Consider the following 26,069-nt stretch of genomic DNA (forward strand, 5'->3'; position numbering starts at 1 on the left):
TATGTGTATTCTATTTTAGCTACTATGGTTAAAGGTTATTGACAGTCCACATATTGTTCTAATCCTTTTTTAAAAAAGAGCTTCTAAGCTAGTGACCACTATCACATCTTATGGCAATGAACTGTGAAAGTTAATTATGTGTTAAATGAAGAAATACATCCTTTCATTTGTCCTGAGCCTACAGTAAACTAATTTCATTGCATGATCTCTAGTGCTTTAAAAGAGAATAGTTTGTATGATTTGAACTAAACCATTCACAACTTTATAATATTTCTCTTAAAAATAAGCAGAAATCTTTTCCTTCATAAATATATTTTCCATTGGGAAGAAATGGTTTTAAGGGGGAAGCTGTAAAACAATCATATCCAGCTGTCATAGATAGTTCAGGGGCCAACGGATCTGTCTGGATAAAATGGTGATTCTTTGCAAAATGGAACACTCAGACAGGTGCGGGGACAGCTGGATATTCATGTCTGCCAGAACACTCCCATGCATAATGCTAAGGAATATTATACACAAGGCTCCAAACACATGACAAGAGCCACAAAATGTAAGGGCTTCTTAGGTAAGCACACTTGGGAGCCAATTCCCTAAACACTTCCCAGTGAGTGCAGCCAATGGATTTGCCCACAATCCTACACCCCCTAGTCTTCCTACATTTTTATGGGAAACATTACAGCTTTGTTTAAATCATAGTCATAGGGAGATCGTACTTTTGTTGAATATGAAAATCAAACACCTCCTTTAAGTCAAATGTTCCTTTAAACAATGGATGCATTTAGGGCATCATGACAAACCATGGCTTACTGACAGTTTAGTATTCATACTTAACGCTAAACTGAGGTTAAAAAAAATGGAAGCAAAAGCAAATGATTTTCTCATGGCTGTACCAAAGGAGGAGGGAGAGCACGCAAGCCCAAGGCTCACTTTGGCTCATTCTTGTAATGATAAACCATAAACACAGCCATTGTCTAATAACCAAAACTTTGAGGAGAAAGGATGTTATGTTTCTTTACCACTTCAAACAATGGGGCCTCCAATTTTGTCCATTGACTCTAGAATCTTCAGCAGCAATAATACTAGCAATAACCGAGTTATTTGAAGAATATATAATGTATGTCTCCAAAATGTCATTTTGGCATATAATGATAACATACACTACCCAAGTCTGATAGCAAGTCACATTGGAGAGTTCTTCAAACCACAATAGTGTTATCACAGAGCTTTGAAAGAGATTATGATGATTTTGCATCAGTATGGCAGGAGACATAGTTTTATTAAAAAAACAAAGTTAACGTGATTTGACTTCTGGAAACCATACCCACCTTAGCAAAACAGAAACACATTAGTAACCCCAGATTTCTGCTATCAGTTACCTAGAGTTTAGGGGTAAAGAAGAAGTTACAGTGAGCATTCACGAGCACAGTACAAACCAATGGGCTTTGAAGCTTGTTTACTGAATCAGCTGCAAATAGTAGTTACAATACCATACCAATTACAGTATTTTAGAAAGCAAAGCACCTCAGCCAGGAGCAATAACTTCTCTTGGATTATATTATTGTCTCAAGTATCTTGTGAATTCACAGGGTCAAACTAGATGAGGCAGTATGAGATTTATAGCTTCAACTTTAAAGTAGCTCATGCTAGGGGGTGTGAATCAGATGAAACTATAGTACTGGGGTAGGGGATTTAGCTCTTTGTCCTCATGTTGTTTTCCCTATAAAAATTATGCTACCAGCAAACCTTTCCTCCCTTAGCACTGTGCCTCCAAACTGATTCAAGGTGCCCCCTTATTTGGTTGTAACTTAAACACACACACACACATGGGGGATCTACCATCTTGTCTAATTTATTTTATTTATTATTTATTTGTTAAATTTTTATACCGCCCCACTAGCATAGCTCAAAGACCTAACACAGTTCCTTTAATTTTTATATCTCATATAGAGTATTGATTAATCTTCACCAGCAACAGTCGTAACTGTATGTAAAGGAGAAGAGAGGTTTCACTACATTCTTAGATATTTTAAGTAGATTGGTAGATGATGCATGCTGATCTTTGTTTAATTCCCTATACCAGCCATGAAATATGCAAGATATCTGGTATGCCTATTGGTTTCTTTTAACAAAGATAATTGCAGGCAGGAAATGTAAAGGCTAACAGGCCTTCCTGCCCTGCAGCTTTTGACAAGTGATGTCAAAATAAAATTCAGAACAAAATAATCTTGGAACATATCATTCTTCCATCAGTACCAAGGCGAATGATCTGAACTTCTGATAGAGTTGAAAAATACTCTTCTTCGGGTATGTACCCATTATAATAACAGTTGGTAGAAGGGCAAATAGCTACTCTATCAAGTTGTTGATACCATTTTCCCATTAGAATTGCCCCTATATTTCTTTGTTATATAACTGAAACAGAGAACGTCCTTGCATACCATTTACAATAAAGGTTGCAGCCAGAATCAATAGACCAGAATTCTGTGCTACCTCTGTTCCATTTGGAAGGTATTCATCTTGTCTGACAGTGCTATTTCTTAACATGTTGTAGTTACTAAGGCTGCATCACATGGGTCAGCACAAACACTGTCTCTCCTTAAGCCTTCAACTGTTCTTTACATTTTTGTGTCCTCCAACTGAGATTATCTGTTGTGTTGATCTCTATAAATTGTAGGTTCCTTGCTGAATTTTGCTTATTGGTATGACATGAGCTATCTCTGTTCCTTAGCAGGAGGCTCGGGAATTAAGCCTTGAGGTGGACAATCTATTTTCATGCATCAGTATGTGCCCACCACCGCCAAGCAGACACTACTATATATGATTTACTTTCTGTGTTAACAATGCAAATATGGGAGGCTGAATGTTGATTATAGGTACTCAACTCATATCTATGCAGTTATAAATGTACTGTATTACATCAAATCTGTAGTTGTCTTTAAACTCCATTTTTGTGGGAAATATGCATTGTTTTTGCTGGGAAACAGACTCGCTAATTTGTCCCTTATGTCATTCCATTCTTATTTGGCACGTTTTCTAAATAAAGAAAAGTATATCCTAGCATAGTATGTCCCTCAGGATCAACTGGCATCTTTAGTGAGCAAGGCATGGCAACGGTGAAATGAGTAAACAATGCTGAACCCAATTAAAATTCTAGTAAAAGTTTCTTAACCTAAATCAACTCCAAACCCTCACTTTGTATACAGCAGGTACTGCTTATTTGTGTATGAATAGTGCACCTAGACTTTGGATGTAGCTGTTAAAAGACACAACAAAGGTTGGTACAAATGGTAGATTCAGAAAAAAACACAAGCATTTCTACAGGGACCTAGTCACTAGAGCAGTCTCATAATTCCACATAGTTCCAGATGTATCAGAGGCTCCAGTCTGCCAACCAAGCAGTTCTTAGTAGTTTCCCCTTATTAATGGATGGGCATTCATATTTTGCCAGATTATCTAGCTGAAGACACAACAGTAGTTTGAATCAATTGGATGTGACATCTACTGGTGTTTCCTGTCAGATGCAGAATGTTATGGCCCAATCCTATACTATTGAAAAAGTGGCTCCATATGATTAGATGTGCTGGGACCAAGTCCTGTACTGTACCAGTTAATGCAGCATCCTATGAGACATTTGCTGATGCCCCAAATCAAGTGCTGTGAGGGCCAAAGCTAGTTTCAGAGTCAAACTGAGTGTGATTCCCATAGAGTTGTGGTTAACTAGCCATAAACAAGAGGATCACTCTAAGTGTTCCCACAGCAAGCAAGATGAAGGCAAATATAACTATTTAGTTATGTTTCATTATGTGCAGAGCTTGGAAAAGTTACTTTTTTGAACTACAACTCCTATCAGCCCCAGCCAGCATGGCCACTGGATTGGGCTGATGGGAGTTGTACTTCAAAAAAGTAACTTTTCCAAGCTCTGATTATGTGTTGCCTCGCATAGCAGAAGACCCAGTGTTTGTGCCTAAAATTGATCTGCTGTGACACCTGCAGTGTTGGTGCTACTGATTTATCAAAATATTTATATACCTTCCTCTCACAAAACATCAGGGCAGTATACAGAAACATATTCTCACCCCACCCCAACTGCCCAGAATAGGTGAATGCCCCATGCCGGGACATTTGCAACTCTTAATATTTTAAGGAAATTGATACCCATTTTTACCTGGAACTGTAGCTGCATAAAAGAAGTGAAGGTATAAAGAGCTACCTTACATAATGTCAGGGGAGTGTTCCCTCTGGCTCAGTACTGTCAGCTCTAATAGACAGCAAGTTCTGAAAGCAGCTCTCTGGAGTCTGAGGTGCTAGTCAGTTATATGTTACCCGGAGTACTGTGGCTGCCTCACTATGTCTGTCACTAGGCCACTTTAGTGACAAAGACGTCTTGTGGCTCCACTGAACTGCATGTTAAATGTGAATGGTTGCAATGTGTTTTGATTTTTTTAATGAAAGAGCAGTATACAAGTTTTTAAAAATAAATAAATATATAAATACAGTAGTGACATTCAACCCACAGGCACTGTCATCATGCAATGTATACGATCATATAAAGTTGCCTTATACCAAAGTTAGACTACAGGTCTATCTGGCCCAGTGCTCTCCACTGAGACTGGCCATGGTTGTCTAACATCTCCGGCAGCTCTGCCACAGGAGATCCTGGAAATGGTGGGGATTGATCCCAGCATGTAAATGTAAAGGATGTACTCTACCACTTATTGAGCTATGCGGTAATCTGTAGTGCTGCTGACCCACATAGATTTATATGTTTCCAGAGTGACATGAGAGGAGGCACACAGCCCTGAGTAATGTACAAATGACTCTTGGTGATCTTTGGAGAGCGAGAGGGAGTGTGGGAGAGGGAGTGCAAGCATGTGCTTTGTTACTGAGCTTTGGCCCCTCCACTAGTAGGCCATTGACAATGAATGTAAGATCCTTAACTATATCTCCTCTCTTGCTGAAGATATACAACACAGATTGCTTAATGTAATCTGTTTGAATGTTAACATCATCATAATTAATTCACAGACCCAAAGAGGTTTGGCTTTTACCATAATAAATTGTAATTGTTAAGGTAACCATAAGTGGACAGATTTTAACTAAAATGTTGTGATCAGAATTGGCCCAATTGACATATCTCCTCTCACAGGCAGAAGTTTACATTAACTAAAGGGCAGAGAAACCCTCACTTTTTGCAAATTATTGTATCAGGCAACAAAAGGCTGGAAATGAGCAAATGTTTGGATCCTGTTGTTTTGAGTCACCTTGTTACAATATATAAAACCAGAAGTGCTGAATAAAATACAGCGGCCATATGCCAGCTATTTCTAAGTGCTGCCATCAGCTGCAGATTTGTGGACCGCATTTGTTTTAATGTCTGTGCCTCACTTTTCAACCTACCTTAAGGGGGAGATGTGACTTGAAAGCTTTTGATTTTTAACTTATATTATCTGCAGCACATACTTTATTCTGCCACTCATAAAGTTCCAAGGCTTGTTTTCTTCTATTGTCATCGTGGTATAGCTTTGAATTCAGATTTCTTAGATCATTTTTCGACTTCCTTTTGTTGAAGAACCACATGAAACTTGCTGTTGGAGATCAACTACACAGAAGCTAGAATTAATTAATCGAGTCCAAGATTTCAAGGTCCAGGAGAAGTCAGTGGGATAATTTAATTTACATCTGTTGAACAGCAGTCTTTCAGACTTCTCTGCATAATTTCAGCATGTGACACAGTGATCTGGTTCAGGTGTAATGTTAAACTATGGTTTAGTGTTATGTGCATAAGCCTCAGGCTTGGGTCCTCCCCCGTCCTCTAGTGAAGCCGCAAGACTGGAAGCTTGCATTTCCAGTTTCAATTCAAATGGTTTATTGTTACATCCAACCCCAAAACCGTGGTTAATTTTAACTATGGTATAAGGAAATAAGCCAGGATTGTAAACCACAGCTTGGATTGTAAACCACAAATTGGATTGCTTCCTTAAACCACAGTTATGACTCACTACAGTTTGTCTGGATTCCAACATAATGATAAGCTACTGTTAGTTAAAAACAGAGCTGATAAGCCCAAAGCTTGTTCACTTAATGATAAACCATAGTGAGAGGCCAATAAGTTGCTGAATTTCCAAGGTAAAAAGACACCCAAAGTAAGTGGTTTTTTTAAACTACAGTCTACTGTGGATGTAACTTTGGGAAAGAGATGGCTGGAGAAGATGTTCAGCAGCCCTGTGCCACAATACCTACAGTGAACTCTAAGGTGGACAAAATTCACAAAGGCTTGACTCAGTAGAGAAATTAATATGCATATACATATTTGTTTGGCCCCCAGGTTTAAGAATGCTAGTCTCACATTCTAGCAATTTAACCACTATTGCTAATTTTTGTACTCCTAGGCTTCTTGCCTGTCACTTCTCCTCCACTTGGTAAGTCTGTCTGCCTGTACAATCCTCCACTGTACTTTCTCTTTCATAATGGAAATGTGTATTGATATATATTTTAAGTAGTTGCCCCAAACATCAGGAACTCACCAGTTTGCTCACCATCTAGCCAGCTGGCTGCCTGTTTTTTGTTTTGGAGAACCATGTGAGTATTGGCATTACTGCAATACAGCTATGGGTCATGGGTCAATTTTAGAATTCCTAAATCAGGCCTCAAAGACAACTGCATCTTCTTTGAATGATGCAAGAATCAGTATCAAAACAATAATTCCGCATAGCTCTTTAAAAAAAAGTTCTTAATATATGGGCCAAATGCCCATCAGACACTCAGTGTCAATCCCCAGTATCGTACTAGAAATTCTGCCTATGTGTCCTTAAAACAACAATACCATAATAATATTGCTTAAATATACTTTAAAGAGGCTCTTTAGTTTTGCTTTCAGTGCAGCATATGCAAAGGCAGGGTATCACATTTGGTTGTGATAAGATCCAGAGGTAGGCACCAGGTTTCTAGGATACCACAATAACCTCTCTTGAATCAAAAGGATACTCTGATGCATTTACACCTCGCATCATTATACACAAATCGCTCAAAAGTGTCAGACATGTAAGCCTTGGGCCGCTGTCTGCTTACAATGTTTGTTCTAAGGTAACCATTAGGTATACTTTGTACCTTGCATATTTTATGTCTGGAAAAGACAGTGAAGATAAGAAGAGGGTCAGAATTCCACCTCGCATACCACTCCACTGAAAATATTTGAGAAACAGAAACATTTCTGTTAGTTAGACCTTAATTTGTGCTGCATCTAGGGAGGATTAATTCATCAGTCTTTATAATCAAGAGGTAAAAATATTAGAGGAAGCATATTACGTTGTTACATTTGCTTAAAGAAGCATGCTCGAATTGTGAGCTGAATGGATATTATCCAGGAGGGACCATTATTGTTGGCCAGGGTGATTCACGTTCCTGAAGACTTGACCAGCCCTAATTGGTATTGTAATGTAACTACTATGTGCAATGGATTCAGGAAACAAATTCAAAATCCATCACAGAGTATTGTACCCATGTGTACTTATTGCAACTTCTCCATCACTTCAAAATGCCAGCTAACAAGCTCTGCATGCAAAAAGGATTGCTGCAAGAAAGCAGTTGTGAATTTCCCCCTGGAGGGGGTACTATACTGTCTAATGTTAGAACTACAGCTACAATGAAAACAATTCCTCTCACTTAACAGCAGAAACACATATAGGAACAAGATACAACTTTAGATCAGCTTGTTCAGCCATTACAATGGTGTCTTCATTATTTCGTTGAGGGGGGAGACACTCTCATTTAAGAGGTAAAAATAGGGCTATTGATTATTTGTGGGCTTCAATAAATCTCTGTCAAGATTCCGAATGGGATGAAGTATCAATGGCAGCAGCAATCACTGCTTTTTGACAAGGGAAAGAACACATTCTTAAATACTTGGCTGTTTCATCTCAGCCTGCTCAACATAAAACAGATACACTACAACAACATTAGTCTTCCCAGGGCTAAATTTGCCTGGAAAATATCAGTGTTAGTCAATTGACCTTCTATGCTGTCCTTTAGCACATGACAAAAATGTTGCCTATGTGCTTGCTTCAAAGATATACAGAAAGTATAACTAAGGCTTTCATATCTCATTTGTTTTAAATAAGAGCAAAGCAGGAACACAGAAACTTGCTACGTTTTTCAGGCAGTATTGCCATTATAATCTCTTTAGAGTATTAAATACTTCAGGCCAAGTTCCTTCAGGTGCCCAGAACAAGAATATCATTTCGGTATTCTTGTGGTTCATGACAGTAGGTTTGCATATCTGACTATAATCTCTGGAATCTGAGCCAGGAATCACTAAGATTTATCTCAAAACCTTTTTGGGGTGGCAGAATTCAGTGATCAAGCTAGTGCCTCTGAGCATGTTCAGAGTTTTTTTTATCAATTGTGTAAATACAACCAGTCTTCAGCATATTTGGGGCTAGGGGTTAGGAAAAACATCTTTCATGCCAAAGGCTGATAATTCCATACTTGCTTTTGATCCCAGTATGTCTTATTTTATAATACAGTAGGGCCCCACTTTTCCGCAGCCCGCTTTGCGGCGTTCCGCTAATATGGCCACTTTCAATTAGAGTAAGGCCCCACTCATATGGCACTTGTTCCGCTTTTATGGCGTTTTTCAGGCATCGGGCACCATTCTATTGAATGAGTTCCACTTTTTGGCAGGTTTCGCTTTTAGGCGGGGGTCTGGAACATAACCCGCTGTATGAGTGGGGCCCTACTGTAATGGCCTCTCTCAAACAAATTAAAAAGTTACCAAGTTTTTGTACCATAAAACTGTTTGGAGATTCTATGGAGAAACTTTTTAGAATTAGAGTAATGAAAAACAAAGAGTTTGCCCATAGATCTGGCACATGCACACATTTGGATCACAGCCAAAATATTTTAACACATTTTGGCCATTTTTAAACCTACATTTTTCAAAGCTAAATTCTAGAAATGCGATAGCCCTTGATTTTGGGCTTTTGTTTTGTTTTTGGAAGAGTTTTTAAGAATTCCATTAAAATGAATATAATATAATGAACAAACAGAGAAATGCAAATCTTCACATTTAAGTCAATTGTTGAGTAATTACAGCGCATGGCCATCTTGTTGTAATTACGGATACCAATGTTGGCTTATGTTAGTGCAGTTTATTCAGAAAACTGGCTCATCAGCTTGCTTGATTTAGCTTGAAAGAAATAACTTTCTGTAGCATGCATTTCAAAAATAATCAGTGTTAGCTTACAAGTGATTGAAGCTTTCCATGCATTGCCATCACAGTCCAAAAAAAAAAATGCTGATCAAAGCTATGTTAAACATCCAAAATTTTTGAAATGTAAATCACAGCTTGATTAAGCCAGTCACTCATCCAATACACACTCTGGCCTTGCATTTCTCCCATAGCAATGCTGGTAACATTTTGAGAGGACAGCACTCAAACTCCACTTACATAGAAATAATCTTGCCAACGAGAAGAGCAAACCTCAAGTTCACGTTCTAGGGAAAGTTACTCAGCAGAGTTAGATGCGAAGGCAAGCAAAAGCGATTTCATAAAATGTTTGTCAGGACTCCTACAGGAAAATAGATATATACGGCTTTCCTCTGGAAAGCAAGATAATTTATCAGAATAATTTATGTAACTCCTGACAGGCCTAAACTGCATGTAAGCAAACAGTTCTTGAAGAATAGTTTTTAAAAATTATTCCCATATGTACTTGTGAAACTCATTTTCTTAGGTTCTTCTCCAAGGATTGGCAATAACAAAACAATAAAAAAGGAGTATTTTCACTTGGAAGGAAAGCTAAGTGAGGACATAGAATCATAAAGTTGGAAATGCTCTCAAAGGTCATCTAGTCCAACCCCTGTTGATGCAGGATATTTACTACTACTGCATCCCCTATAGGTGGCCTTTCAGCCTCTGCTTAAAAATGTCTAATGAAGGAGAGTCCACTACTTTCTGAGGCACTATTACACAGCTCTTGCCATCAATTTTTTTTTCATAATGTTTAGTCTAAATCCCATTTCTTGTAGTTTTATCCCAATGGTTCAGATCCTACCCTCTGGAGCAACAGAAAATAAATTTGCTTTGTACTCCACCATCCTGGCAAGCAGCAGTGTTGGCAGTAGGGTTGCCAGGTTCATGGCCTGAGACTGAACCTGTATCTTTAGGAGAAGAGAAAGTCAGCCAAGTGCAGGTGTTCTTGCCAGGGCTGTGGCATAGGTACGCCAAACCTTCGACTCCCTCTATTTTTCTACTGTCCGACTCCGACTCCACTCAAAATTGCTTCTTGTCAATCAAAATTTATTTGGAAGTTGGAGTCGGTACATTTCTATCGACTCCGACTCTGACTCCAACTCCACAGCCCTGGTTCTTGCAACATTGTGATGAGAAAAATCACAAGGTGGAATTCTCCCTTCCCCCTGCACAACTTTTAAAGATACCGAAGACCTCTTGGTTGCCAATCCCAGCCTCCAAGAGGTCTTCAGTATCTTTAAAAGTTGTGCAGGGGGAAGGGAGAATTCCACCTTGTGGTTTTTCCCATTACAGTGTTGCAAGAACACCTGCACTTGGCTGACTTTCTATTCTCCTAAAGATACAGGATCAGTCTCAGGCCATGAACCTGGCAACCCTAGTTGGCAGCAGGAGGGTGGTACTGCTCCTCACCCCCATGAAAGGCTGCAAATGTTTCACACATGATGATGTAGCATGTGGCCTTAGCAATTGGCAGATCTGTTTCAGAATCAGAAGTCTGGTGGAAAGATCATTCACAAAGAGACCTGACATTAGTCCACTGTTTATTATTTCATCCCAAACAATTTCACCCTAAGCAAGAGGTTCAACAGGAGCTTTACTGTTACACATTTGTGCCCAAACAGAAACTTTCATATCTTTTTAAAGTCTGCTACAGGGAGAGGCTGAGAAGTCGCAGCATATAAATACATGAATTGGCAATGACGGATGAGCTACCTTTTGGTAGGGAAAAGCTTCTAAACCATATACTGAATAAGTGCAAGAACAAGTCAATAACATTCTTTCTCCCTGCAGGAAACATTCCCTGCCCTTTCAACAGCAAACAAGGGGTTTCACAAAGAACATCAGAGAATGTCACCTCACTGAGTTGTCAGAATATTCCTAGATAACATGCATAAGGCCAAGCTTGACTATTTAAATTTTACTTTTTACTGGGAACTCTATAACACCATTAAAAATTCACACAATAGACATAGCCTGTGGGGACTCCTTAGAGACTGGGACACAGGACATGCATCTCCTAAGGCAGGGGGAAATTCACTTATTGGGTCTTATTTAAATGTAACAGTTTGAGGTCAACTTCTTTTGGCAAGAAAATCCTAAAAAGTTCACCATACATTACAATGGTCTGACTCAGAGCAAAGCAATAAACAGACAGCAGCATGAATGCAGCTCAAGCACCTGCTGTTGCTGTCAGGGTAGGTAATGGGCAACAGTCTCAGGTGAGCCAGGAGCTGGAAATAAAGAACCACTGTACAAAGCCAGAAGTCAGGTCTAACCTGCAAGTCAAGATTAAAGGACAAACCAGTTGGCAGGATTAAGCAGCAAGCCTGCTTTGTAGTATACAGGGTGGTCATATAGGCTCAAACTATTGGAAAATGCTGTTTCTCAACAAACAAGTTGCTCCACTCTGCCTTAAATACATGAGGACTTAAGAATGTGTGGATAGTTACAATAGTCACCAGTAATTTGTGATCGTGAGATGGTGTATGTTTTCAGTACACCCATTGTTTGCATGTTCTAGCATATTCTACTTTGAACTCTAGAATGTGAACATAACATCTACTGTTAAGGGCATTCAGTTATGAGACTAGTCTGACAAGGCTATTCCTTATCTATTGGAATGGAGTTTATAATGAAGGTCCTTCACAGACATGGAGCTAATAAAAAGGACACATTGGAATCTAAGAACCAGAGCCCACATCATAAGGAGCATGCTGTTGAAAATGGCAATTATCTGCATAAGGCCCATAACATTTACAAGCCTTTATAGCAAGGAGTTTGCCCATCATATTTTGTTGTCTGCACACTACTGCTTCACACGGACACTTTCCAAAGGAGGAGTGGAGATTCATTACGTGATAGTTGATATCTATGCCAATGCTTCTAAATATTATGGGCTGAGTAAGAATTAATTGCCATGGAAAGCCATTTTCAGCAGCATCTCCATATTGACTGTAGTGAGTGCTTTGATCCTAATTTTGTTTCTTGCTGTGCAGTCTTTTTGTTTTTCTGTAGTATACTTTTCCAAATTAATGAATTGGCCTATGACTGGATGTTCAAATTATACTAGTTAGCTGATTGCACCTGTCCTGATTATACCTACTGTAAGAGATGACACCAACACCAGTATTTAGGTTGGAAATCTTTGTTGAAACTCAGCTTAGCAATTAGTTCTAAATACATTATTATAGAGTACTTACTTTGTTGACTAATCTAAGTACTCTATTGACAGCTAGCTAATCCTTTTTGATTACAGAAAAAAGACATCTTTGAGAGAATGAGGGGTAGGCGTAAATTGTTGATATAAAACAAGAGATACCCATGGTGCTTCCAGGACAAACAGGCTAGAACACTTTTCATACAAGAAAAAAGATAATTTGGAGGACAGGAGCAGTAAACATGCAGATCCTTGATTCTAATGTTCCAAATTAATAAGAAAAGGCCTCTGCAAATCTATTCTACAGAAAAAGTCTACAGAAAACTGGCTGTTTACTGCTATAAGTGTGTACCTGCCCAAGAGGGTGTTTTAAATGTGACTTTCAAAATCTGTTGAGTGAATGTACTGGATGATCTTTATCGAAAAGTTTTTGACCCATGCAACCTTTTATATACAATTCTGATCGGATGTTATTGTATTATTTTTAATATACAAACATGATTTAAAAAGCATTTTACACAGAGGCATCACCTCATGATCGTAGCTGACTTCATGATTCCAGCTCTGCTTCTCACCCAGCAGCTCAGCTTTGTAACCTTACTTTCCCATGATTTTCTAACACCAGATTTCCAGCTGTTTGGCTGTATCCACTGTGTAAATTTGAGGCATGAAATGTTGGCTCTTCCTGTGTTATCTTTTTTCAACACTTGTTGGCGATAGGAATGGGAAAAAATGTCCATGGTGAGACTTCCAGTTTGGCTGTACCCACTTGAATTTCATATCTGCCCCACTTTTGGTGGTTATGGAAATCTTCAGACTTATCTTGGACCAAAGCTACTATAGCTCAGTTCAGATATAACAGAAAATCATGGTTCCCCAATATGTGAACAAGCCTACACACAGGGCCAGCACCAAACATGAGCGGGCTCTTGGGCACCAGACTGGTCTAGGCCTGCATTGTCATGCTCCCCAACACCCCCTCCTGATGTAGGCAGCATGGGCTTAAATAGCTCCAACTACCCCATCTGTCTCAAGCATCGCTGTATCAGCACACTGCGCACGCATGCCTACAATCACCCAAGATGGCGACGGGGCATAAGCCCCTTAGGGATACCCCCTTCACCAACTTGGGTGATGGCAGGAATGCACGCATAGCATGGTAGCTTGCTGATATGGCAACGCAGAAGGTAGATGGGGCAGGCGGACCTATTTAAGCCTATACAGCCTACATGTGGGAATGTTTCCTGAGGGTGGAGCTTCTGCTCTGTGATCCATGGCAGTGCTGAGTCACTGGGCTTATCATGGACCATGGAGTGGGAGCTTCACCCTCCCAGCCTAAGGAAGGGCCCCTCAGGGGCCTTACTGGGTCGCAGGGGCCCTCAGCCAGTGCCCAACCTGACTCCCACGGGCATCAGGCCTGCACAAGCCTTCTTCCCCCCTCTCTTTTGTGCATCAGATAAGACATAAAACTACAACCACAGTTCCCCATGACATCCAAACTTGGGAAACAATAGTTTTTAAAACTCTAGCTAGTGAACAAATCTAGAATCAGAGACCACTTTTTGAACCTGGTCTATTATCACTAACTAGAGTTTAAAGAAACCACAGTCCTCCAAGTTTGGACATCTCAAGGAACTGTGGTGAGTTTAAAAGCAAAGATTTTGATTTCCTCCTCTGGTGTACAAAATGGAGGGGACCACGCGAGCGAGAAGCTTGCCATGGTTTGTTCACATAGCAGGTTTCTCAATATTTCTGAACCAGGCTTTTACCTCCTTCAACTTAAACAAATGCTGTGTTCCAGCCCTGTGACTACATATTTAGCACACATCCTGCTCTTGGATTCTGGCATCACTGACCATGCCTGATCTCAGAAGCCCTGGCCGACCCTTAATATTCACTTCAGCTGAAGCTTGTGGGAGATATGAATGCTTCATTGCTCTGCCGCTGCTATAAAATTTCAGCAAACCTGCACTTTGCAAATGGGGATGTTCTAGTAAGATCTAGAACAGAGGTGAGCAGCTTAGGCTGCTTTAAAGCAGTGTCAAATTAAGGAACCAATCTCAACTACTCTTTTGTGTGCATGGTATTTATGTGGAAAAAACACCTGTCAATCTATTTATGCATATCTATTTAATACATTTCAAAACTACCCTTCGTCCATAAGAGTCATGGCAGTTTACAGAATACTCAAATAAAAACAGCACACAACAGAACATGATTATTCAAACTCTAAAGCATCAACACGCACAAGAATAGCATCCTAACTATGACAGCAGCAGACATATATTAACACCTGGTCTGCAGTTATCCCAATATCCCAAAGGCCTGAAGCAGGGGTGGGGAACCTGTGTCTCCCCAGATATTGTTGGGCTATAGTACCCATCATTTCTGACCATTGGTCATGCTGGCTGGGGCTAATGGAGCTGGAGTCCAACAACAGCAGCACCAACACTGATGGAATTTCAGCACCTGGTGAAAACATGGCTGTTCACACAAGCATTGGACTAAAGTGGTTCCTCCCACTTGGCTGATATGTTGTTAAAATATTGCCTGTTTTTACATTTAGGTGTATTTAAATGAAATATTGTTTCATTGTATTTTAATGTTTGTCACTCTGGCATTGTGTGGATTTTCCCCATCCCTAGCCCAAAGGAAAATATGTCTTGAGTTGACACCAAAACGTTAGGGAGTTTTATAATGAGGGTGTGACAGACTCCACCAGAATGAAAATCTTCATTCTGTCTGCAACTCCTATTTGGGTGCCTGCCTACATTCCTACATTGTATTCTTTTGGAACTGTGTTTTAACAACTGCTATACACAGATACAACATAAAATGCACCAGTCAGCTAGCTGGGAGTCATTTGCAATCATGTTTTTTTACACGGTGAATCCAATTATCACATGATAGCGAGGGCAATTTGGAACTTCTATCAAGTATTAGCTTCCCTAAATGTTTGTTTTCTTCAACACCCTGCAGGCAGTAGGCAGAGAGATTTGCTTTTGGTGAGCTTAGCATCATTTGGTGGCAGCCAAATTAAAAACCTATTTGATTAGCTGATTGAACTGAGTAACTTTAATAACACATTGCACAGCTCATGGCAGTGGTCTTTGGCATGGGTGTAAGATCACAAATAAAGGGGGGGAATCTTGCTAGGCCTCAATAATATTATACTCTGTAATATCCTGTACAGCATACAGTCAGAAACAAGAGCTGCAGTTTCTCCTCCTCTGTTCTACATAGAATATGCATTTTGTTCGAGCATGCCTACATGAAATATTCATATGAATGTTTAAAAAGCCTCATGAGATTTGTTCCAGACAATACATATTCAGATTGGGCCATCATAAAAGTCACACTGAAGGTCAACATTTGGCAATTTAGAATGGAAGGGAAAGGATTTATGAAATAACTTCTCAGTTGCCTCAGAAGCCCAGTCAAATCTTTAATTGTATATTTTCCACATTTATATTAATGCCCAGAATAAACCCAGAAGGTAAATCATTTTGGCAGCATGTCTATAACAACAACAACACTTTCCCTTCCCTCAATTCAATGTATTCCGAAAAGGACTGGGAAGTGGGAAGCAGCTTATTGGCGGTGTGGTGAACATAGTTCATCCACTTCTGTCATGTTTGTTTTGGACTTTTTTGCAAGCCTTGATCCCAAGTTAGGTGGTTGCAAAAAGAGGACAAAAGAGAGCACAGATTTGCATTAAAATTGCATGTGCTAACATATGTATACATGCACATTTAGAAATAATTACAGTAAATTAATTAGAAATACACTACATTTCATCGTGGGGAGGACTGTGATCGGGTGACCTCTGTGCCTCCTCGGTCTACTGTCCAGGTTCTAAGGCCAACTTTATGGTTCTTTTATCTTTAAAACTGTAGAGTTAAAATCTACCTTAACATGTACACTATGTTACTCCAGAGAGTTAAGGTATAGACATAGATAGCAATGTATGAAGAAATAAAATGTTTTAATACAAACGTGTATGCTGGCAAATAAATCTTTAAAGCGTACTTCAACTGGACATCCCTTAAAATACAGGATTGTTCTCTCTAAGGTAGAACATATAGCCACTATATCCCAGGTTCCCACTAAAACCCAACTTAGCTGCACTGTGAAGAATGCCTCTCCTTGGGGTGATAACATTGGTGGTTCCACCAGAACAAGAGTTCTATTCTTTCTAAAGTTTTAGCTGGTACAAAGATTCTCTTTATGCTTCAGTCTGGTGGAGGGTTGCTTGAGTCAAACAAGCATCAGCGGTGGAAAGAGTGTCCTTGCCTGTCTAAAGGTAAAGGTGTCCCTGCACTTGTAGTGCGAGTCGTTTCCGACTCTTAGGGTGATGTCTTGCGATGTTTACTAGGCAGACCATATATATGGGGTGGGATTGCCAGTCCCATCCCCGGCCTTTCTTTACCCCCCAGCATATGCCGGGTAATTTTACCGACCACGGATGGATGGAAGGCTGAGTGGACCTCGACCCCTTTTACCAGAGATTCGACTTCCTCCTTTCGTTGGAATCGAACTCCGGCCATGAGCAGAACTTCGGCTGCGTTACCGCCGCCTACCACTCTGCGCCGCTTACCACTCTGCCTGTCTAGTTGAGCATATTTCCCAGGGCCCCAAGATCAACAAATGGTGCAAACCTGTACAGTTCAGTTCAAGTCTCATTCTCCACAAAGTACTGACCATAACTGCCTCCCTCCTCCTTCCCCAGTTTTTAAGCTCCACACCTCCCTTTCTTAATTTCCCTTTCTCTTCGCTGCAGGAGCTGAATATGCAGCCCTCATCTCACAGGAGTAGGTGTGGTGCCACAGTTTTCTGCTTGACTGGAAATGAATGCAGTGACAAAAAACTCATTTGTAACATCTGCCACTTCACTTTCCCTAAGTCACAGCCCTTCCTTGATTGCAATGTGTGTTTAGGGAAGTATAGAAAATCATATTGGAAAAGCTGACTACTGTGAAAGATGCCTACTGCACTTTTGAAAAGACAAAAGGAGTGCCTCATTTTGATCTCTATTATTTTGCAGGTTTCCATTATAAGCTTAATGACAAATATTGAAACAGGAATTTTAACATAGCATTTCCCCAGCATGGTGTCTTGAGATAAATTTAAATAAGCAGGCAATAGAAACAGGAATGGCCTTTGCTAGGGTTGTGTACACCTTCTGACCCATAAAGCCAAACACAAGCCACCAGCTTTGGCAACTCTGTGCAGTTCCAAGTAGGGATGGACAGGGCCGGTCCCAAAAGGTGGCCAGGTCAGGGCCTGGCTGAGGGCCCCTGGAGCCACGGGGCCTGTCAATAGGGTGGGGGAGGAGTAGCGCTCTTTTTCCGTGATCCGCTGCAGATATCGCAGGGAGTGGGCTTCTTCCGCCCGCCCGTTCGTTGGCTCCACCGACCCATCTCTCCTGTCTTTTGCAGCTGTGCGGGAAGGAGTGCCATTAACCAAGATGGCAGCCGAGTTTTCCCTAAGGGGATTAAGCATCCACCACCACCTTGGTTGATGGCAGCGATGCACGCACATAAAAGCCCACGCAGCTGCAAAAGACAGGAGAAATGGAGCCAGCGAATGGGTGGGTGGAAGAAGCTCCCTCCCTGCGAGAGACAGGTAGGGGCATGTGTGTGTGTGTGTGTGTGCGTGTGCCAGGACCCAAGGGCAGGGCTGGCTTCAAAGGGTGGCCAGGTGGATCCCTGGTCAAGGCGCCCCTAAAGGGGCCCTCAATATGGTGGGGGAGTAGTGTTCCCCTTTTGCAGCAGGCTGCCTGCCGTGGATCGCAGGGAGGGAGCTGCCCGCCTGCTCCCTCTCTCGGTCTCCCTCCCCCCCGCCCGCTACCTCGCTCTCTCTCTCCGTGCCCGCTCCCCTACTCGCTCTCCCCATGCCTGCTCCCCTGCTTGCTCTCCCCATGCCTGCTCCCCGCTCGCTTTCCCCATACCCACTCCCCCGCTCGCTCCCCCTCTCCTACTGCTTGCTTGCCTTCCCCCCACCCGCTCACCCTCCCCCCACCTGCTCACCCTTCCCCTGCCGCTCGCTTGCCTGCTCCCCCACTTGCTCAACCCACACTCCTGCTGGCTCACCCGCCATCCCGCCCACTTGCTCACCCTCGCTTGCCTGCCACCCTGCCCCGCCCACTCGACCTCCTACTCTTCTGCCCACCTGGTAGGTGGGTAGGTAGGTGGGGTGTGCATGTGTGTGCCAGGGCCCAGGGCACGCTGAGGTTCATTAATTTCAGTGGGTTTACTCTGAGCAGAACATAGATACAACCTAGAAGGTTTATCTACTCCCTATATGGCTGCCATAAATTGCTGGTGACTATACATACTCCCAATTAAGTTGTATTCAGTTCATTTATTCAAAGTGCAACCCTATGCATGTTTACTCAGAAGCCTGGTTATATTCAATGAAGCTTATTCATGTAACAGTGTGTACAGCAGGGATGGGGAACATCCAGTCCATAGGCCAAATGTGGTCCTCGGAGGATTACCATCTGGACCATGGGCAGTGCTGGATTTAGGAAGAAGCCAGGTAAGCAATGGCTTAGGGCCTCACATTATGAGGGGCCTCTAAATATGTTGGAAATAACTAAGAAGCCTTATTATTGCTTTGGCTTAAAGAACCTTTCATATATTGTTTTAAATTTTTAGATTGTGTTTTAAATTGTTTTTTAAAAGATGTATTTTAAATTGTGTTTGTTTTCAGTTGTTGTAAACTGCCCAGAGAGCTTCGGCTATGGGGTGGTATACAAGTATAATGTATAAATAAATAAATAAATAAATAAATAAAATCTACCACCAAAATTCTGAACTCTCACCTCCCCATCTCAATCCACACTTCCCTTCCAGGGGACTTTCCTTCCAGGGTTGCTGGACTACTTTGCATCATCCCCAGGTTGCCCAACCTTACCTCAGAGTTTAAAAGGAGACAATGGGAGCTAGCCTACATACAATACATAAAGTTCCATTCCACACAGGCATCATTTTCACTAAAGCCCTCCTCGTCACTTTCCCACTACCTTTTTTCTCTTTTTATGGTATGGGGCCTCTGAACCTTGACATGGCTTAGGGCCTCAGCCTGTCTTCATCCGGCCCTCTCCATGGGGCCTCCTCGACCTCAGCCCCTCGGCTTCTGTGCTGTACTGCAGATAGAAGGCCTTCTCTTCCTCCCTAGTCAACATAGAAATATAGCAAATTGCTAGCATGGAGCCCCAATCTGGATTGAGACCCTAGCTTGGAGGTAGGAGGCTTTAATTATTTGTCCCCCAGTGTAGTCCTGTTCTTGATCGGGGGTGGGGGGGAGACGGGCTGTGTCTGTAATTTGCATTTGGAAAAAAATCCGCACTTTATTCCTAGACACTAAATTGGATTGTATCCTCTGTGTCTAATTCTTTTCTTCAATTTGGCTGTGCATTGATAAAGAACTGTAAAGGGTGACCTTATCATTTAACTGGAAAGGGTGACCTTAAATTAGAGTTCAGCGCTAAAAGACATTACAGTTAGTAGTGTAATGAAGCAACATCTGTTGTTTCTATTTGCATGTGGCTATTTCCAAAATTGCATTCTCAGTGTTTCTAGACACTAGGTAAGGATGTCAAGTACACCAATGCCTGCTTGTTCCCTATCAGTGGATGCATAGGCAATAAATCTATATTATATTTATTTATATCCAATTATTTATTGGATATTATTTATATCCAATAAACTTTGGATATAAATGGAATTCAACAGCTACTTTTTGAAATGCTTTGTTTAAGCAAGAAATCCCCTCAAATGACGTACTTTTCATACTTGTGAAAATTAGCTTTTAAAGACATGAGAGCAGTTTGATGAAAGCAACATCACCATCTAATGAGGTAATGTCAGATATCCATCTAGCTATGCAGCTATGTTTCCAAAGCTGCTTGCTCCTCTGAATCACATTTTTAACCTAAAAGTGTTTTCAGATATATAGTGAAATTTCAATCTCTGTTATGACTTCCTATCTATCCAGAATTGTAGAAATGTATATGGAATTTAAGCTAGATCAGTGGTTCCCAACTTTTATGAGTACAGGACCCTCTTTGTAAGCTCAAAACATTTTGTGACAACCCCCCCATGCTAGTCGTAATTTTAGTCTCTGTTAATTGAAAAAAATGGTGCATGGCAAAGTCACATCTCCAAATACCCCTTTCCATAAAAAGCTCCCTGCAAACAGGGAGGGGTTGCTTTTTCTTCTTAATGCAAAGGTCCAATCAAATTGGTATTCCCCTCCCCGCCCACAGTTTGAAGATGTACAGTCCTGTTTCCCAACACCAGCGGATTACCGTGCTGGAGTAAGATCCAGGTTCAAATCCCCACCTAGCCATGAAGCCCACTAGATGCCCTTGGACCAGACACAGTCTCTCAGCCTGACCTATCTCACATGGTTGCTATAAAGGGTAAAATGGAAAGGGGAGGGACCATGTGCACCACCCTGAGCAGCATGGAGGAAGGGTGGGATAGAAATGCAATAATAATTAAATAAATAAATAAATTTCAGCTGCTGTATGTGGACCCCAGCCTCAGCCAACCTGCGAGCTTTTAAATACTACTACTACTACTACTACTACTAATAATAATAATAGCAGCAGTGTGGTAGTGGTGGGGTGCTGGATTGTGAAGACAAAAGGGTGGCTAGATTGAGGAGGGGGGTTAGTGCTTTTAGGCCTTGAGATGATCATCAGAACTAATGACTTGGGGAATTAGAGTGGAGTAGAAGACAGATCAGTGCATGCACACACACAAACACACCTACCCCTCCTGCAAGCATCTGCAGGCTTGCATGCATTTGGGCACATGCCACAGCATCTTGGAGAGAGAGATTGGGGGTGCGGAGTGTAGGTGGAAGAAAGGGGGAATGCTGGCACACACACTTAGCCTCAGAGATGGAAGACGAGCAAGTCCTAAGCTTCCTCACTGCTTCTTGGCTCTGTCTGGGCCACAGGTGAGATCTGGGCAGTCTCACAAATAAGAATAATTTTTAAAAGGAGATGGCAGTGAAGTAGGAGCCAAGAAAGAAAGGCAGCCAGGAAGGCGAAAGCATCCTTTCCTTGTAGCCTTGCTTCTTTTTTGCTTCACAAAAAGCCCTCTCCTCTCATTCCAAGTAAGCAGCAGCAGTGAGGGGAGTCGGGAGTCTGCAATATTAATTCCCTCTTCCTCAGCCTTCTTTGGCATCAGCCACATGTTTTATAGACAGATGCCTGCCCTTGGCATGCCTGAAAGATGCTTTGCTTCAGCAAAAGACCTCCCCTCTCATATGGAGCAAGGAGGAAGTGTCGTCTGAAGTGGTAGTGGGGAGCAGACAGCGTTCAGGGAGTAAATACTTTTAAAAAATCATTTCTTTACTGTTTGCGGCCCCCTGGGATTACTTCACGGCCCCCAGGTTGGGAACCACTGAGCTAGATGAAAGAATCTGGACAAGCTACTGCACTAGAAACATCTCTTAATCTTAGTTATACGGCGACATAGCAAAACTTGTATTAGTTTTGGTTAGGCTTATGATAAAGACATTCCTAATGGAGTGCCCACTGCTTCCGTAATAATCTGCAACAAAATTAACTTCTGTTGCCAAGAGCTAAGGAATAATATCATTTTAAAATAAAATATGAAATGAATATACTGCAATCCTGAGCTCAGCCCTTTCAATAGCCACTTGTTACTAGCAAGTTTTTTTCTGCATGTGTGTTCCAGCATGAACCAGGTTTCACTGTATAAGCACAAATACAATGATTCATTTCTCTGATACAAGCCAAGTCATTACCATATTTTGCAGATTGCTAACTTGTCATAAAGTGCTATACAAATTAGATCTGCTGACAAGGTCTACATAAATACCAAGAAGGGTGCTATCAGATCATTATCCTGAACAGTTGTCATCAGAACTGTAATTAGATAAGCAAATAAATGGGAACTCCAGAAACCAGAAATAAGAGTGGTGGAGCCAGTGGCCATGTACACAGCAAAGAATAAAAAAGGCTATTTCCATGTCCTAAAGTTTTATTTATTTATGTAAAATATTTCTTAACCACCCTTCATCAGAAAATTCCAGGGCAGTATACAACAGTGGGAAAAACAATTCAAACACCACAACAAAAGTACAGTATTTAAGAAACACAAAACACAACAGCAATTATTAACAACAAGAAGAGTAATAAGCAAGTTGAAAAACATAAAACTAAGGAACAAAAAGAATTCTGGGCTGTTTGTATTAAAAGTAGTGCTAAGGAGAACATTCCATCAGCACAAGGATTTCTGCTTGCGCAACGGAATGATCTCCCCCTCTCCTCCCCCCACGTGCCACCTAAATCTGTTCTGGGTTTTCCCCCAACCCTCTGGAGCAGATGTGGGGATGGTGCAGGGTGCTCATGGGGGGGAGGAGAGGTGGGGAAAGTCCTATTTCACTAGCAGTAATGCTTGTACTAATGCTTTTATTTATTGAATACTGTCATCTGACTAAACTTTTATTTAAAATGCCTCAGCAAATAGGAGAGCCTTGACCTGGTGACAAAAAGATGTGCTCTGTTCAAGTAAATATGTTATGTTCAATTTATCATGATTTATGCCTGAAAGAAATATAATACTGTAGTTTAGAGAGTACTACAAATGCATGATATGAAGCAATTTCAAGCCTAAACACCCTAAATACGTCTCATTTACTAGTGAATACTTGATCCAAAAATATTGTGTGGAAGTAACTCTCACTGATTTCAAAGAGACTTGCAGGGCTAGCTCCTCTCTCTCTCTCTGCATTCTGAGAACTTGTGTAAGGAAAACCTGACCAGGGTTTTTATCGGCCACACTTTCCCCTTGCCAGTTACTTTATCAGCATGCAAGAACTACAGAAAATTGGTTCAGGTACTTTCTTTAGGTAAGTGTCTTTGATGGTAGGGATGCTGGAGAATTTCATATGGTCAGTAGTTTCATGCATACTGACCTAATTCACACTTTATGGACTAATACACAGATCAGAATGCAGCTATCCTTTGGACTGCAGAGTACATACAAAAATGCCTATTTTAGAAAACATGCAAAAACACTTACTTTTGAGAGAAAATCTAGATGTGATTAATTTTATTTTGTACATTCTTTTTTTAAAGATTCCAGAAAATGGAACAGAACAGATGTATGAGTGAACACATGCAAAACTGACACAGACTGTAAACAGACTGATCTGCCTATCCCTACCTAATAATGCATAGTTGGTTGTTGTAATCCAGTAGTCTTCAACCTTTTATGATCTGGGGCCCACCTTTAGCTGAAACATGCATTTTGGGCCTCACTTCTTAATTTTTAAAATAATATATGATGGTGACCTAGCAGTATGTCTTGACCCAAAAGCTGAAGACCAATACTGTGGTCTGCCTGTCAGCCAGGTCCACTGATTGCAGATGTCTGGTGCCTAATGCGACCTCAGTTGGATGTAACTGGCATTAAAATCAGTGGGACTTCCATGTTAACGTTTTTAGGAGTGAATGATCAAGAATTAGAACCTAAATGAGATGCGATTCTCCCAAACCCAATCAATGAGGGGGAAGACGTAAATTATTTTAATGAATTACTATCCCCCCATCCCCATCATTTGGCAGATAAAAATTGGGGCATTTTTACTGTAAGCAGTCTCAGCGTTTCATACTAGTAGAAGTGAGCAAAAGAAGGCAGTAAGCAGTCTCTGTGGGATCTGTTGTCATGGCCTGCCTGACCAAATATTTCTGAAATACTAATGCCAAAATAAGTGTTCCTCTATAGCTAAGAAATCAAATGCTCGATGGTACAGATGTGAACAGTGTCAGGCAGTGCTACAGCATCTCACCTTCAAAAGATGATTATTATCAGAATTTGGTACATGCTGGTAAAGTGAGTTTCAGTTTCCATCATCATCAATGATGCTGATACATATTCAGGAGACACCAGCAAGAGAACAGAGGTACAGTTGATGCGTGCATGATTAACATATTCACTATTGTGTTTCTTGCCAGTAGGGAAAAAGAGGAGAAAGTTGTTCTCTATTACAGTAAGAGCAAAATCATTTATGGTGTGTGTGTATATATAGCAGCAGTGAATCTCCTAGGATCATATTGTTGTGTGAGTCTGTATACAAAACTTTGCTGCTGTCTTTGAGAAGCCCCTTGAGAACTGAACATTTACTTTAGCAAACTATTCTAATCATTTTTTTTTTAAAAAAAACACAGTCTTGGAGCGCCAGACCAAGCATAAAGGTCTGCTATAGCTGTGAAGTTCAGGGTTTTTTTTTGGTAATCTTCAGCACTTGAGAAGGACTATAGAGTCTGTCTTACTCAAACACCATGTATCTCCAAGTAATATGCTTTGTATAAAAATTGTATATCAAACATTAGCCTTAATAGCCTAATATGATTTTGTGCCCTGGATAGTTCTTAGCCACCTGTCTGGCATATGGCAAAATGACATTTCAGTGGTGAACAGGGATATGTGTGCATATCACCACTCTGGATTATTGAGTAATGATCCTTTACCATTCATCTTGACCACCTGTTTGCCATGTAATTAGTGAATTCACATGGTATGAAAAATAGCCCCCATGCAATTCTTATTTTGGTTACTTGAAAGTACCATGTGAACTTGTGTGACATCATAGGTTAAAGAAATAACTGCTTACTATTTTACCCTCCTATAGTAAAGGCAACCAATATAGTGCCCTCAAGATGTTGTTGGACTACAACACCCATCAGCCCCAGTCAGCATGGCTAATGGTCAGGGATGATAAGAGTTGTAGTCCAACAGCATCTGGAAGGCAATATGTTGGCTATCCCTGCCCTTTGGCTATTGTATGAAATTTTGTTTTTAATTAGGAGACAAACTTTGTGGCTTAGTTGAATGAGAAGAAAGGAGAATTACAGACTTTCAAACCCCAGACAGGTTTGATGGGATCCTATCATCAAATTTCTACTTTCTCATTTTCCATGTTAATGCTTAAAGCAGGACTACAGCTGAACATCCAAAAGACTAAAGTAATGACAACAGAAGATTTATGCAACTTTACAGTTGACAATGAGGACATTGAACTTGTCAAGGATTATCAATACCTTGGCACAGTCATTAACCAAAAGGGAGACAATAGTCAAGAAATCAGAAGAAGGCTAGGACTGAGGAGGTCAGCTGTGAGAGAACTAGAAAAGGTCCTCAAATGCAAAGACGTATCACTGAACGCTAAAGTCAGGATCATTCAGACCAAGGTATTTCTGATCTTTATGTATGGATGTAAAAGTTGGACAGTGAAAAAAGCTGATAAGAGAAAAATCAACACATTTGAAATGTGGTGTTGGAGAAGAGCTTTGCGGATACCATGGACTGCAAAAAAGACAAATAATTGGGTGTTAGAACAAATTAATCCAGAACTATCACTAGAAGTTAAAATGATGAAACTGAGGTTATCATACTTTGGACACATCATGAGAAGACATGATTCATTAGAAAAGATAATAATGCTTGGAAAAACAGAAGGAAGTAGAAAAAGAGGAAGGCCAAACAAGAGATGGATTGAGTCCATAAAGGAAGCCACAGACCTGAACTTACAAGATCTGAACAGGGTGGTTCATGACAGATGCTCTTGGAGGTCACTGATTCACAGGGTTGCCATAAGTCGTAGTCGACTTGC

At 40.9% G+C, this 26,069-nt stretch overlaps 1 protein-coding gene across 7 annotated transcripts in view; it reads right to left on the minus strand.

Annotated features, from left to right (window-relative positions):
- Window positions 1-26,069, minus strand: part of SEMA6A (semaphorin 6A) — a 221,121-nt gene that overhangs the window by 106,927 nt on the left and 88,125 nt on the right. The window contains exon 1 of one of the 7 annotated variants that reach the window (XM_061624577.1): window positions 1,326-1,376. The exons of the other annotated variants lie outside the window; for them this stretch is intronic. The gene's annotated coding sequence lies outside the window, so the exon portion shown is untranslated. Of the gene's footprint in view, window positions 1-1,325; window positions 1,377-26,069 lie in introns of those variants that run through there. 7 annotated transcript variants of the gene reach the window in all.

The sequence above is a fragment of the Rhineura floridana genome, chromosome 1 (assembly GCF_030035675.1).
Source record: "Rhineura floridana isolate rRhiFlo1 chromosome 1, rRhiFlo1.hap2, whole genome shotgun sequence".
NCBI lineage: Eukaryota > Metazoa > Chordata > Lepidosauria > Squamata > Rhineuridae > Rhineura > Rhineura floridana.